We start from the raw sequence: 16,619 nt of genomic DNA, 5'->3' as shown, positions 1-16,619 counted from the left end.
ATAAATCTGTTGCAGGAAAGGGAAACCAGAAGCATAAGACTGCTATCCCTAAGAAGTTCAAAATAATGGAAGGGAACAAGTTGGATGATATAGCTTTGGTAACAAAAGCAAGCATCGGTTTGCAAACAGAGGAGGAGACAGAGCAAAAAGATAATCCAAAAAAGAAAAATAAAGAGGCAGATAAGGATCTGAAAGGGCAGCCACATTCAGAGAAACTATCAGCAAAAAACAATTTAAATGCTCAATTCCAAAAAGAGCCCATAGCAAAAACAGTAAAATGGGCCCCTATCTTTTTAAAAAAAAAACCTCCAGCTCGAAAAAAATAAATCCAATGGGAAAGCCATCGCTCTAAGCCAACATGAGAGGAGGAAAATCGCCCCTATCTTCCTATTAAAGAAACAGGTGGCTGCCAAAGACCCAAGCCTAACTCTCTCCAATCCAATTGTCTTAGCAAATATGGTGGGAAAAAACATATCTAAAACAAGTGATAACAAAATTCAAAATGGAGAAGGGAAATTTGCAAGACTTGATATCCCTACAAACCGTGAGGAGAACATTGCAGGCATTCAAACCCCTTCTATAGTATGTGATCAGTCAATCCAAAGCATACTAATGGAAAACACCATTCAAAGGGTTTGGTTGAGGTTGCGCTCAAACTATGGGCACCATAAATCTTTGAATCGGGGAGTGATTTTAGGCATAATACATAAAATTAAAAATCTTCTTTCCTTCAAATCCGATGACATTGAGAACATGAAATTTCCAATGTCAAATGACCCATTTTTGGTAGAACTCATATTGACGTCTGAAAATGCAAAAAATGCAATCCTACAAAACTCAATTGAATTGGAATCCTATGGATTAGAGGTCTCATGCAATGATAGAAAAAAAACATCATGAGCAAACACCATAACCCTGTATGCCCAAACAAAGGAAGAACATCCCAAAATGAGGCGATCCTCACAGGGAAGAGAAACTCAGAAAGAGATCCCAAGACAAAAGATAATACTCTCACGCTCCTTCCAGAAATACCGACAGAAGTATTACAGAAGCTGGGATTGGGCACGCAGCGACTTTAGAAGGAAAAATATAAATATCTTTAGTTGGAACACAAGAGGCTCTAGTGTCATCAGAGGTAAAGAAACACGGACATATCTATTCAATCAGGGAGATGCAGTTCTATTGCAAGAAACCTGGCTGGTAAATCCACTAAACATTGAAGGATATACAGTCAACTGTTTATCAGCTGCACAAAAACTATTAGGTCGTCCTTCAGGAGGCTTATTGATAGCATTGAAAAGCCAAGTTTTTAAAAACGTTACAGAAATATGGAAAAATCCCCATGGTATCCAGGCATGTAGAGCTGAAGTAAACTTACAAGAAACCACTAAAATCTGGATCTTTGTAAATATTTATTGGAACCCAGTGACATCGAAACTAAGTTGTTTTTTGGAAGACCTAGCATTACTATTTGAACTATTAAAAACAACCTTAGCATCCAGTAAAATTGTGGTAGCAGGAGACTTCAACTCGAACTGTTTACATCCACAGAAAGGAGACTCAGATCGAAGAACCCACGGAAAAGTGAGCAGGGGAAAAAAGTGGCAGGAATTCATGGAACAATGGGATCTTCACATGGTAGTTGGCACACAGGAGGGTGAACCGTATATAACCTGGCGAAGAGGGAACTCATCCTCTGCGTTAGACTTCATTTTCGTTTCAAAAACCCTGCAGGCTTTGCCTTCCACTCTAATAATAAAACAGGAAATTGGCAGTGACCACAGCAGATTGGAGCTGTTATTTGAAAACATCTTAACAACAGAGGCTGAAAGAGAACTACAGTTGTTAGAAGAATAAAAAAGGAAAACTCAGAGTTGTCAAATACAAAGATGGGGGAGACAAATTGAATGGGAAACTTAAAGGAATTCCTGAACATATCTGGAAAATACAATGTAACCCAGACAGATTCACTAATTTTTTATGGGCAACCTTAGCGCCCAAATATTTAGTGGGAGAAACAAAACAGAAACATCTACATGCTTTTGATGAACCTACACAAAGGAGAAAAAGAGAGCATAGAAAAGCTCTGAGAGACATTCAAAAAGCAGGATATTTGTTTGAAAAAATGCAAATCGAGAAAAAATCAAAAAGCAAATTATAAATCATGGTCAATCTCACATAAAGCTCTTCGGATGCAAACAGACGGTGAGCATATACTAAGAACCCTTAGAGAAAGCAACAGCAAGAACTTCTGGGAAATAATGAACCAATTTGAAGGGGATTACACTCAATCACTATGTAACTTAGTGTCAGAAGATGGCTGGGTGAGATATTTGACAGAGACATATAAGAGCGACAATAACCATGAATTTAGAGGCAAGCCAGAACTCCGTTGGCAACTTAACTTCAATGAAAAGGACATACACGAAATCATAATTAATTCCTCAACATCTAAAGCCTCGGGACTAAACGGCTTCACCTATCAGGCATTGAAAAGCGACCCTGTGTTGTGGTCAAAGCTTTTATCTGTTCTCTTTGATGAAATACTAAAAAAACGGACTTTCCCAGCATCTTGGAAAACGGCCCTCATAATACCCTTCTTTAAACATGGGGATCGCCGTGTAGCAATGAATTACAGACCAACAGCATTGCTGGACATTGAAAGCAAAATTTTTATGAAACTTCTACTAAATCACATCTTAAAATGGGTGGAAGACTTCAATATTTTATCACGCTTTCAAACAGGATTCCGTAAAGGCCATTCAATATCTCTTAATGGCCCGATTTTAAACATCTTAAATGAACAAAAAAGAGGGGGGAAAAAACAAGTATTGTACGGAGCCTGGATAGACTTGTCCAAAGCCTTCGACCAAATAGAACGAGTTCTACTTTGGGAGAAACTCCGGAAATGGGCAATGCCAGAACCACTATTGTCCATCTTAGTGGAATTACATAGAGAAACCAATTTGAGAGTATGGCTCGATGCAATGGGACACCTTTCAAGACTGGTTGAAGTTAACAGGGGGGTAAGACAGGGGTGCTTGGGAGCGCCTCTGTTGTTCAACCTGTTCTTAGCAGATATGGGCCTTTTCTTGCAACCGTCTGCTTTGGTAAGTCCAATATTAAATGGGAAAAAAATATGCTGGCTCGCGTATGCGGATGATATAGTTCTCCTCGACAGAACATCAATTGGCTTACAACATTTACTCGACAAACTGAATGAGTATGTGGGATTAAACAAATTGACAGTCAACCCGGCTAAATCAAACATCTTGATTTTCAAACATCCACTATCAAAAACAAAATGCATAAACTGGAATATGGGAGAAGAACGGATAAGAACAGTAGAAACCATAAAATACCTGGGATATAACATCTATGCCCATCGAGCAAATTACAAAGCAGAAAGTGAAATCATGGCTAAAGTAACACAATTCACATCACAAATGATCAAATTAAACTATAAATTTTGTAAGTTTTCTATTCTCCCATTGGTAAAGTGGTCCCAGTCATTCTGTATGGTCTAGAAGCCAAACCCGATCTTTGGTTCATAAACTGGGACAATTTTGAGGGCCGCCTATGGAAAAAAGCTCTGGGCCTCCCAAACTGTGCCTCCTCAAAAAGCTTGAGATTTGAGCTAGGTCTAAAATCGTTGAACTGTATGGCAGACTGGAAGCTCATCTCACTGTCTCGAGAAATAACAACAAGCAAAGACTTGACACTGTATGGAGACCTCAGACATGAAACACTGCTAAAGAAATCAACTATCCTCACCTTGTTAGAGGCGAAAACATTGGAAAGACTGAAGACTTTAGATATAAACGAAGAGACTTTAGTCCTAAACCCACTCAAAGTGAAAAGAAGATTAGAACAACGGAATTGGATTGAAACAGTAGAGAGAGTAAGAGAAGAACCAATTCAAAATCTATTTCTGAAGGGAGAAAAGAAACTTGGGTGTCTCTCTTGCTACCTACTAAAATCCCCAAACAGGAAACTGCGCTCAGACTTTCTTAGAATGAGATTGAATCTTGTCCAGTGTGGGGCTGTTCTGGAAAAGCGCAACCAAGGGGACGTGGCAAAAGAACTATGTTCAATCTGTGTCAACCCTGCCAAACAAACATTAAGACATGTTCTAATGGAATGTGAAGGCACATGGCCTCAACGACTAAGACTTTTCAGAGACTTTGTGTGGAGAGAGGAAGATATAATCTCAGACTTCCTTTGGGACAGAATTACCTCAGGAAGCAATGCAGCTTTGACGTTTGCAGCCATTCAGGTGATAATAGAAAGTGGACTGATCATTTAACATAATAAAATAAAGGACAAATGTACTTAAAACATTGATTTAACAGAAAATAGAAAATTGACAGGGTTGGTGGAAAACAATGAAATGTAATGTAATTCTTATGTGCTTTTTGCTAATTATTTTGTATTATTTTTGTAAAGGCTTAAGCCAAAAAAAAAAAATAATAATGTGATGGCGGTAGACACTGCTGTGAAATGTTACTACTTATGTATCAGTAAAAACCAATAAAATACATTTAAAAAACATAGCAAATAGAGGATTACGGAGCAATTGAGTTAAAAACATTCATGATAAAGCAGGCAATCTGATAATTATGCAGAATAAACACTTGCGAAATGTATTTAAATAAAATTAGCTGAAATTACTTAGAAACGAATGAGGACACCTAGTTCGAAACGTTTTGTACACTGTCTGACAACACAAACAGAACAAGTGAGAACTCTGTCTATGTTTATTAACCAAGAAATGTACAGAAGAATGGCAATGGCGCTGCATTCTCTACAAAACCCCATCCACAAGTGGTTATCATCCATACCGCGTTGGAATCCCGTACAGGCTTAGGGCCAAAACCTATCTTTAAACCACGCTTTTGCGACACAGCTGGTATGTCTAAAACTACTTTTAAATTTAATTAGGTCCGAATGTAGGGCATAATTAATATTTATTTATTTCTTCCTCACAGGTCTCTATAAACTGATCATCAATAAAAGAATTAGTGGAGCAAGTACCTATTTAAGTGCATACTAAGGATGCCAAAAATATTTAGGACTAACATTTATAGACAATGTTCAACCCCTATTTATTGGAATAGCTATACATAATTACTTTCAGTATTCAAATATAAGTTATTGAATTACCAAAGAAGCGAAATAAGTAGGAGATATTAAAAAAAAAAATAATCACAACAAATACTGGATTACATTCAGAAAAAGTAAAGTATGTACGAACGATTGATACAAATTATTTAAAATGCATTACGGAAATTGAACTAATTTTCATATTCTTTTCTCCATTTCTTGTTTGCTTTTGTACAGTCTGGCATTAATGTAATCTTAGACCCTGAAGAAGCATGCACATTGTATGCTGAACATACAAAGATGTGAAACACCTGTTGGCCACAAAATGCAACTGTAATTTGGCGCTTTAGCAGAATATTAGCCCATTCAAGTTTAGAATGTAAGACTGTATTTAATAAATCACTTGATATTTGTATTAGTGAATTCACCAACACATAAAATTAGAATCCTGCTAAAAAAGAAAAAAATGATATTACTGTTTTTTTTTTAAAAAGACAAAGTTTACGATTTGCCAAAAATCAGAATGCGCAATAACAGCTTGTTTGAGCATGTTATTTTTTTTCCCTGACCGGTAGGGATCGTTCTTGTTGAGTTTAAACTAACTATGTTAAGACAACAAAAGGTTGTGTCTATTATAGTGCAGGATAGCCATAGCTGTCAAACCAGATCAATATACCCACACATCAGAAAAGGTCAGAAATGTCATTGTGTGCCACCAGATGTTCAGTGTCAGATATCCTCCTTTCAAGAGAATGGCTGATTTGCCTGGACCTCAGGACACCCCCAATATCAACCCAGATTACAGTTTCCTTCAGTTTTGGCTAGAAAGCAGTATCTCATCAGCATCCTGGTGCATTACGGAAGTGATGTCATTTGTGACTTCTCAGGGATCAAGTGGAAGAGTCCATTAATTGTCCTTGGCATGTCATAGATGTTCTGGGTTTCTCTACAGACAAGGCAGAGGTCACTGGCCAAACGAGCAGAAAAAGTGCAAGTAACAAGAAGAGAGCTACCTTCTGGGAAAGGAGGAATAAATGCTCAAGGAACAAGATGAGTTGTACACCTACCTATCCAAGCCATATCCATTGGCTCCTGGCTCTACAGGGCTCTGTAAACAATGAGAGAACAAAAACACATTTCCACTTCAGTGCTTCATATGCTCAGCCTCCCTCTCAGTATATCACACTGTTAGTTCAAGCACTTGAAGAGCAACGTTTAATATGAGCCCAGATTTTGTGGTTGAACTGGATGAAAACAGTTGCAGGCAGCCCTACAGATAAGGGGTTTATCAGCCACTTTTACTCCCTAAAAGTAGGCAAATGCTCCCCAAAAATAAAAATGGGAGTAAAAATGCTCCTAACAAAAAATGGGAACTAAACACTTAGTGCCTTGTATATTTTTTCAAAGATTTTGGTATTTTTTCGTTATTAAAGTCATTCGGTTTTTTATTCGTTAAAATCACTAGATGCCATTATTACCGCCTGATAAGATGTAAACATGTATATTTGCATGTTTAGGAATAACTGGGTGCAAAAAAATAACTATTACAAAAACATTTCCAGTTAAAAGTTTCGTACTTGCTTTTAAAATACTCTGTCATAACATCCTTGTGGAGTGTTGATGGTTGTTTGAGTGCTGGGTTCCACTGGTGTCAGTTGGACTTAATGTGCTGGGCTGGATGGATGTCCCAGTGCTTTCTCTACTTGCTAACTAAGAGAAATAAACCTACATGTAAACTATGTACCTTCTGGTGTTCCTTATTGGGAAGGAGGCTTAGTTTATATCATACTCCCATTGGGATTGGACATTTTTACTCCCAACTTATATTGAATAAAATACTCCCACTTCAAAATCTTATCTGGAGCCCTGGATGCAGGGCTCCGAGTACAGGGGTGTGGGGAGAAGTAAATTGTACTTTTGGAAGCTAGAGCTACACACAAGTTGTTTGGAGCTCTCGGCGGGCCCTAAAGCTGTTGACACTCTGGCAAAAGAGAATTGCTCTAACAATTAAACTACCAAGACTTTATCACGTAACCCATCTTAGCAAGAAGCGACCAAGACTGCTAACAAATCCACAAAGGTTTTCTGGAATTACAATTTGGCAAACTGATTCTCTGTGGGGACAGAATACATACACTGTCCAAAGTGGTAGCAGACTGGAACTGAAGGTCTTATGTGGGGGTTGCGGCTGCTCTCGTCAGTTCTTCTGGCGCCTTCATGAAATTTTGCAATCCAACTTCCCTGTAATCCTTATCTAGCTGATCACAGAGGAGCCACTGGTCGGGACTCAACTGAGTGCTTTACAACCACAGGGGGAAAAACGGTTAGGGATCAGAGAAACAAGGGGATAGGTGACAACAGGGGGGGAGAGCAATTGACAGCAATGGGTCTACAAATTGAGTGAAGGGAGGAAACAGTGGGGATCAGATCACACAGTCTCAAGTATGGTGTAATCTTGACAGCCTGGGGCATTTAAGTGTACCACCGGAATACCCCAGGCTACCAGGAAACGCTGCAAGCTTCCCCTTCAACAAATGCCTCCCATTGACCTTTAAGTGTTAAACTGCAGGTTGGACATCATGGCATCACATCAGGGCATCATGGGTTGTGTGGTACAAGACATTCAGGCCGTTTCAGCTTCTATAAAAGCAATCATTGTTCCAGATAAGATTTTGAAGTGGAAGTACTTCACTCCCTATGCTTTATAGTTGGGAGTATAATGATTTGTTAAGGGGTAAAAATTAAGTCCCGTTGTTAATGGGAGTATTTGAATAAGCAGTAAAAATATGTTTTAACTATAAAACAGAAAATAAATACTACTTTGGACCTAGTTATTCACGCACATTAAAAGATACATTTGAACCTCCTTAGATGAGCCAGTAACAATAGTTTCTTCCAGTTGCAGTACTGTTCCAAAGATATCCATGGAGTTGGGTGGGTGAAAGCAAGGGGCAAGCTCTTATGTGTCCTTTCACAATTTTTTGTTGGGAGTGTTTTTACTCCATGGTTTTCTTTTTTGGGAGGATTTGCCCATTTTTAGGGACTACAAGTATGTGTAGGGCTGGCAGCTATTTTGAATTTTCCAGCCTCCCTCGAGGAAGGGCATACAGGTTGGTGACTTCATAATGTGGCCATATAAGAGCGTCATGAGACAGAACAAAGCACGCTATCAGCGAAAAGCAGCTAGTTTGCATAAGCTTAAGGGCATTTGCATCACTACACCTCCCCCAGTGTTATAGTCCATCCTCTGGGGAGTGACAGGGCGGGACTACTCTAATCTTTGACAAATAACAAAGTTCTCACCAGTTGCCAATCATAAACTCTGCTCCACCCTAGCTAAAGACTTCAACTTTTCCACTGATACCACCATGTGGATTAAATCATAAATCATTCCTAGATGAACGAACTTCTAGACTCTCCATAGGCAAAGAAGCTGCAGATCCCATTCCAGTCTCCATCGGAGCACCCCAAGGTTCTTGCCCAACTGCCACCCTCCAGAATGCCTATACGAAGCTGCTTTTCTCAACCCTAGATGATATGGGTGTCATCTACACAAACTTTACAGATGACACCCAGATCCTCATTCCTCTCGCAGGTAACTACCACCAAGACACATGGATAATTAACAAAATCTACACTATCATTCAAAACTGGATGGTATTTAATAGTCTATGCCTCAACGATGAGAAGACAGAGATACTCATCGTGGGGTCAAAGTCTAAAATAGGGGCCCTACATCCCGACTATGCATCTATTAATATTGACGTATCCATGATACCAGTACTAAGGCAAGTAAAAACACTAGGAGTTTACTTGGACGCAAATTTCTAAATATCTAAACACATCAACAGCCTTTCATCGTCCACCGCCTACACAGCCAAATTAATCACCCTTAGCCAGCAATTCCTCTCCCCATCTAACTGCATTACACCGGTCAGAGCCTTGATTCTCTCACGACTCGACTATTGTAAGGCACATCCAGCACCAATCTAAAAAAAACTCCAACTGATACAAAATAAAGCCCTACGAGCCGCCATAGGCGGCCCGTAGTCAGATCACATCTCCAAAACCAGAAGCGATCACCACTGGTTGCCCATAGCAGCCAGAGTCATTTTCAAAATGCTATGCATCACTTTTAAATGTAACCAAAATAAAGCCCCTTCCTACCTTAAGAAAATACTAGCAAAAAAAGTCACTAGATCCCTAAAATCTAACAACCTTCTACTACTTGCCACACCTTTAGAAACTTGAGCGGGAGGTATAGCTTCAAATACTTCGCTCCAAAACACTGAACTCCCTCCCACTCAGCAATAAAAAAGGAGGAATCTTTCACGGCGTTAAAAAAAAAAAAAATTATTATTATTTTTTTTTTTTAAATCACTCAAAACCTGGTTAACCAATACGAATAACGCCAGCACTCCAATACCTGTAAATATACTGTAACTTTTTTTGTATTATCTGGTTTATGTAAATATGTTTTTATGATTGTCTGATTGTAAGCTCTCTGTACCGAATATGACTTAACAAGCTGTCTGTAACCTCACCGTGATACCCAAGGGTTTGGGCATGTAACAAAAGTAATAAATTAAAAAATAAATTAAAAAAATAATAATAATGTTTGGTGTCTGAGCATGTCAGACATAAGGGCCAGTGACTCCAAACATGGGTACTCGTTATGAAGTGCAACAGATATTTTGCACTAAAACTTCCATGCTCCTTAACCATCGACAATGGTGGCTAGAGATAATGGGATTGTCAGGTGCCACTCTTGGATGGGGCTGCCACCCACTGCAGCCTCTTGCTGAATGGTGGTTGCCATGGTGCCTAGGGCAGAGTTGGCATGCACGGACAACAAATCCTGTGGTCCCAACATGTCAGTCATCACATAACAGCTACTGCACTGACCCATTACCCCCAGAGCACCAGTCATGCCTTTCTTATCAGAAACTTTGTGCCACGCTACCGATCCCCAGAAAGGCTGTAGCTATTCTGCCCCTAGCTTCAACGAGGGTGCTCCCAGACAGGATTACACTTGGTTCCTCTTTTTTACGTACGCACAAGGACGCATCTCCTCCAAAGAAAAGAGTAAAACTTGCAACCAACATACTGTCATGCATGCCTGACGTGGTCCTACCTCCTACGCTCGTAGAACAGCTAGACCGTTCTATTCCAAATGGCGGTTGTTCGATACGTTGCCGGGAAAACGACGTTTGCACTTTTCACGTCGCTAACTTCACGTGTATTCTGCTTCGTCACGTGAACTACGGCATTACGTATTTAAGCAGCGTGGAAACTTCACTCGCTGCTTCTGATCGAATCATTTGGCGTTGTGTAGCTGAACCTCCGATCTGCATCCTTGCAGGTTACTACAGCTACTTTTTGGGCCTTCTATAGCGTGTTTTCCGCCACACGCTGATTCCTGGAGCTGTTTGGTTGCGTGTAAATCCACACGCGCACGTTGTCTTCAAACACGGCTGTCCTGGGCTGCGTGAATCCTGCTCGTGTGTAAATCCACACGCGCACGCTATCTTCAAGCACGGCTGGCCTGGACTGCGTGAATCCTGCCCGCGTGTAAATCCACACGCTCACGCTATCTTCAAGCACAGCTGGCCTGGACTGCGTGAATCCTGGTCGCGTGTAAATCCACACGCGCACGTTGTCTTCAAACGCGGCTGTCCTGGGCTGCGTGAATCCTGTTTGCGTGTAAATCCACACGCGCACGTTGTCTTCAAACACGTCTGTCCTGGGCTGCGTGAATCCTGCTCGCGTGTAAAATCCACACGCGCACTTTGTCTTCAAGCGCTGTTGGCCTGGACTGCGTGAATCCTAATCGCGTGTAAATCCACACGCACACGCTATTTTCTTTGCGGCTGTACAGAACCGCGTGTACTTTGTTTATACCATAAAAAGAGCGCTATTTCCAACTCCTGCACCTGTGATATTAAACAGGGGGATTGATTCATTTCTATACATTACTCTACGTGGGAAGGAAGCTTTTCAAGGATTATTAGAAGGTGACAGTGAACAGTACTTTGGACGCTATCCTGTGGTGCATCAACCCGGTATCTAGCATGAGCCTCGTTCCGTTCGGGATAAGTCTCCCTCACTAATCTTTCCTTCCTTGTCGTTTGTTCTACCTTGGATTTCCTCAAGAGACTCTGCTGGATTCTTCTGCCCTAGACTCAAGGTCAGTGTGTGCATTCATGTCATTTTCTATTCCATCATACTCAGGTTAGGGCAGTTATTCATGATACTTCATTTGGTTCTAGGCTGACTTCCTATACCTTACCCACGCCCTTTCCAGTGATCCATCGCTCTGCCTGTTTTACCAGTCAGAGAGTTGTATCATTTGGAAGGTCTTAACTTGACTTCACAACTATCAAATCGTGTGAACAGGGATCCGGAAGACCCTACCACCTGTATCCTTTTGAGTACCGTATCCTTTTCAGTTAATACTTTGGTGCTCTCTGACACATACCAGGGGTCAAAATGTGCACTGTCCTCTAGCCATTGGCAAGTAAGAATTGGTGTGGCGTGTGCATGAGGCGAATTAAGGGTTAAGTGATATCACAAATACTAGCTGAAAATTATTTCCACGTGTTCTAGTGTATAAGATAGCGTTGATCAAAGTGCTGATCAAATATACAACAAACAAAAAAAAAAAAAAAAGACTGTACCAGGAATGTTGGCATGCAATTAAGTAGGCCAAAAGAAGGTTGAATGCAAGTGAAGGGTCCGGATCAGCCCTTTCAAATAAGCAGTGTACCAGCAACTTTCACCTCTTACAAAACAGGCAAATACTACTCACAATAAATATGGAGAGTACAAAATACTCCCAACTGCTTCCACCCACACAAATACACGAAAATGTTTGAATCAGTGGTTCCAAAAGAGTGGTAGTACCGGGAGGAGTTCATTTTATGCTGCCTTATCTGAAGATTAACTAAGGTTAAAAAAAAGGCCGCTCTGGCGTGAATTACAAGATGCAAAGAAGTTAGGCTTACAAAAATATAGCAGTTTTAGATTTAAAATACATTTACATATCAAGAATAAATCCAGAATGAGGCGTACATCTGTGCACCCTAAATTCATTGTACTCACATCTTTGAAAAAATACTCCACTACCAAAACGTATCTGGGGTACTGGTCCGCCTGATGCTTGTGGGTCTCGTACACCATACAAAAGAAAGCTTTCTGTCCCACTCCTATACGAGGGGCATTCAACTTACCCATTCCTGTCAGGGGCACCAAGTGAAAATAATTTGCAAGTGGTGAAGCAAGCATAACATTATTGCGCAAACGATTTTATGGCAAAGGGAGTGAAGGTTGAAGCAAATATTCATGAGGGTAAAGGACTGTGAATCTGAATTTCTGAACTGATAATATTGCTCGGGGGCGTGCCTCAAAACCCACCAACATAACATATACATTAGATAACTCAAACCACAAAGTACATGAGGCGCGAATGGTGAAGCTGGAAACAATGCAACCTTTACGGCTAGGACTAAGAACTCCAAAGAAGTTAATCAAAGTTGGGAGGAAATCAACATTTGACAAACGGATAACGCAGCAAGTAATTCCCAGAACCAAAAGCAAAACATGCAAGTCTTAACCGTCCTGGTTAACAGCACGAAGAGTTATCACGCGTGTTTATTAGGAACAGTTAACAACATAAAACTGAAGCGAAGGACGATTACAGCACATCTTACAAGTAGCTTCGAACCATATAATGACAGCAAATAAGATGGAAACCGGAGAGAACATAAAAGGGGCGGGGAATGGACTGTGCAGCCGCTGTCATAGTCTCCCTTGCCTCCCCACCCTCCGGGGGTTACGTCACGCAAGCTGAGCACCGCTGATGTTTGCAATCGCTGGCGTGTGTGAGAGAGTGACATGCCTACACTGTCAGAACAGGCCTGGACACAAGGGCCCTGCCCCGACAGCCCGACCGGGCACTGTTTACAAGGAACACTCATTGGATGTTTCCACCGCCCAGTTCCGCCCTCAACTGGGACCTGTTGATAGCGTGCAGTGGCCGATCCAGCTTTACGGGAGGCTTCGGTCAAAATGTACACAATGTCTTTGTAAACACACACAATGCGTAAGGCAACGTCCGCAAAGCAGTTATCCCCACGAATAAACCCCCAAACATGCATTGACCTGCATTATCCGCACCCCAACCCCAAAACTATACAGGGTCATGTATATTAAACGATGTGCTAATACAGAACAAGGATCGTGGGCGACACTGTCAATTGATGCACACTGCACCGGTGCTGCCCACACACCGGCTCAATACGTACTTCCCATGCCGTGGACATGTCAGGTGTCCCACGGCTCGGCCTCATTACGTAATGCCGCTTTATTTACATCAAGCAGGCTAGGAACGGGTTGTCGAAATTGCCTGGCACAGCAGTGCAGCCAGAATGGAAAAATAAAAGGAGCCGCTGGGTATTACGTCAGTCGCCGACCAACCCCATCACCCCCCACCAAATATCTGACAGGTGGGGGGCACCCCCAGCGTAATCACCCCGTGCAGGCCTGTTGCGGCCCTCGCTCGCACAGCGCGAGAACTACCCGGCCGCAGTGCGCAGTTCCCAACGCACGTCTTACCGGAGGAGCCTGGGGGACAGAGGCGCGGAGCGACCTCACTGCATCAGGCGCTGCGTTTGCGGGGGCTGGGAGGGATCATCACGGTCACCCGTTCAAAGACTAGGAGAGGGTGGGGTCAGGGTGGCAGCAAATTGAGCCAGACTTCAAAAAGTGGGGTACACCGGCTGGCAGAGCCGGACCCGTTGGGCTCGCGCTGCTCTGCTCCTTCCTCCTCCTCCTCCTCCTCCTCTTCCTCCTAGTCCTCTTCGTCTAATCCTCCTCCTCCCCCCTCTTCCAATCGCTCTAACCCGGCAACGGACCGCGCGCCGCACGCTAGTGGCGCACAGTGCCCGGATGTACGTGAGTTTGGGGAGGCGGGCACTGGCAATGCATGCTCCTCATTCACCTACAGTGAGGAGACTTGACCCCAGAGCCCTAGCTTCAGCCGGAGCAGTGAGTAGGTTTTGGAATGATTGCCTAACGGTGGCTGACAGACGATTAGTGTGAGCCATTTTTTGTTGACTGTAATTTAGGGGTTTTCATTACTTAGCTCGCTATGCAGTTTGGGCCACTTTGCTCGCCCATGTGTTTGCTAGCTGTTTTCTTTTAACAAATAAAATACATTTACCCGTGGCATGGTGTCCTAATCTCACACAAGAGTGGAAAAGGAAAGTTCGCACAATGGTCTGCGGACAAGGGCGAGAGAGAAAGGGTACTCTACATACACGCTTTCACTGATTTCTCCCACAGCAGATACAGACTGGTGCGTGAGAAAACAGCTGGTGATGCTGAATAAAACACTCATATGCTCCAACAGTTTAATCCGTGGGCACCCGAAATCTGAAATAACCAGAACACAACTAAGGGTGGGTGAGTGACATAATATCCGCCTCCTTGTCTTTCATAGAATCTAAACCCCAATCTCACGCTAGTGTGGGGGATTAGGTATTCTATGGCAAGACAGGAGGCTCCTATTATGCAAGTTCAAAGCCCTTGCAGAACATTAACAGCTACGTGAGCAATGCGTTTATGATAAAACGTTTTGAAAGTTGACTCTCTTGACCAATCAGCTGCCTTAAGGATCTGTTCTAGGCTGCCGCCCAAAAAGGCGGCTTTAGAGCTCATAGCACCCCTAACAGAATGGGGACCAAAAGAGGAAGTGTCATCTCCCGCCTCCCACATGACCCATTTAATCCATCTGGCCAAAGTGGAAGGGGATACTGGTTTATGGGGCTTCCTATAGGAAATCAGCGGCTGAGAGGTATCAGGAGGTCGCAGACTCTCCGTTTTTAACTCAAAACATTTCAAACATGCTACAACACACAATTTATTGTTTTCTGGGAAGGCTGGATAAAATATTGAGGCAGTCGTAAACTTTGTTCTTCGTGAAACAAAAAAGGTCACTCCTTGAGGAGTAAACATTTTATTATCCACATCTAAAGCTCTGATATCTGACACTCTTTTAATAGACCGCAGAATCCACAAGAATATGGCAGAACCGCCTAGCTGAAATAGCAAGAACTGATCGACTGGATAAGCAAACTCTTATAGAAACATTGACAACATTAACCACCAAAACCGACAAAGCAAAAAGAAACCTACAAGCAACCACGCCCAAGGTCAAGGCACAGGATGCTCTCATACAGAACATTCCTCAACAAAAGGCGATTTTAAGAAAGACCAAACAACCCAATATGAACTTCAAACGCACAATTTACCAACTCAACTCAATTTTCCCAACATAGAACCCCCAACATGCACCCCGTTTGACATCTTTGACCTAACCAAACACAGACAGCCGAGCAAAGCAACAACTACAAAAGAAACAACAACAACAAAAAACGTCAAACAGGCTCACAAGCTTTCCTGCAAAAATTGCAACTCAACCCAGAGCAGAAGTCTCAACCTTGCCCCACAACAACACAGAATCCCATCAACAATAAAAAAGAAGCGAGTACTAATCCTCCGACCAAGGAAACGACAAGGACAAATACTAAGAACAAAAAACTGAAATCCCAACCACAAGGAGAATTGATCTCAATTGAAGAACAAGAACCGCTAGACGCATTACTGGAAGCAATCGACCATGACACCGAGCCTAAAACACCAACAACAGCAGACGCACAAATTACAACGTTGACTTCGTCCCCACTTCAAACTAGCAATAGAGAACATGACTCCCAAGAAGAGTCAATGATCATAATAGATGAATACTGTGAGATCTCCTCAACTTCAATGTACACGAATATCGACGAATCAACAACAAACATGTCACTTGTGTACTCATCAATATCAACTGAAGAATCCTGGTTCACGTCGGAACCTGGCGCCCTTTCTGATACCACAGAAAATAGACCGATTGAAACTAACACATCTTTAATTAGACCACATTTACAGATCTGCGTCAGGAACCAAACATATTCAGACTCTCGCTAACTGCTCCAGATTTAAGGCCGGACGAAAAACTAATCTTGAACAGAGTAAACATCCTTCGCCTAATCAACACTATCCCGAAGGTGTCCAGTCAATTGGTCGAAAAAAAACTGGTCGACTGCAATTTGGTCAACGCAATTTGGTCGAAAACCAAATGGTCGAATTTTTTTTTTATTTATATATTTATTTTTCGGGTTTTCGTTTTGTAAAAAAAGGGGTTTTTAGAGAAAAAAAGGGGGTTGGGGGGACCCCCCCCAAAAAATAAAAAAAAGGGTTAAAATAAAAAAAAAAAATTCGACCATTTGGTTTTCGACCAAATTGGTTCGACCATTTGTCTGGTCGACCAATTTTTTTCGACCAAATGTCTGGCAACCTATCCCGAACACTGTCGAAGATCGCTACACAAGACATCAACGTTATAACAGTCCACATTGACTTTCATTACAACCAAACGATCCAACTAGTTATGTCTACCAAAAAACAACTGGCCA

The 16,619-nt window shown here is 41.9% G+C and overlaps 1 protein-coding gene across 8 annotated transcripts in view; it reads right to left on the bottom strand.

Annotated features, from left to right (window-relative positions):
- Positions 1-14,092, bottom strand: part of PPM1A (protein phosphatase, Mg2+/Mn2+ dependent 1A) — an 896,181-nt gene extending 882,089 nt beyond the window's left edge. For 2 of the 8 annotated variants that reach the window (XM_069638911.1, XM_069638910.1), the window contains exon 1: positions 13,717-13,855. The gene's annotated coding sequence lies outside the window, so the exon portion shown is untranslated. Of the gene's footprint in view, positions 1-13,716 lie in introns of all 8 variants that reach the window. The other 6 variants (XM_069638914.1, XM_069638916.1, XM_069638909.1 and 3 more) reach the window with 6 other exon arrangements.
- Positions 14,093-16,619: the final 2,527 nt, after the last annotated feature.

Source organism: Ambystoma mexicanum, chromosome 14, assembly GCF_040938575.1.
Source record: "Ambystoma mexicanum isolate Mex_15411 chromosome 14, UKY_AmexF1_1, whole genome shotgun sequence".
Lineage (NCBI taxonomy): Eukaryota > Metazoa > Chordata > Amphibia > Caudata > Ambystomatidae > Ambystoma > Ambystoma mexicanum.
The sequence above is the reverse complement of the archived record's forward strand: the minus strand, read 5'-3'. Positions and strand labels throughout refer to the sequence as shown.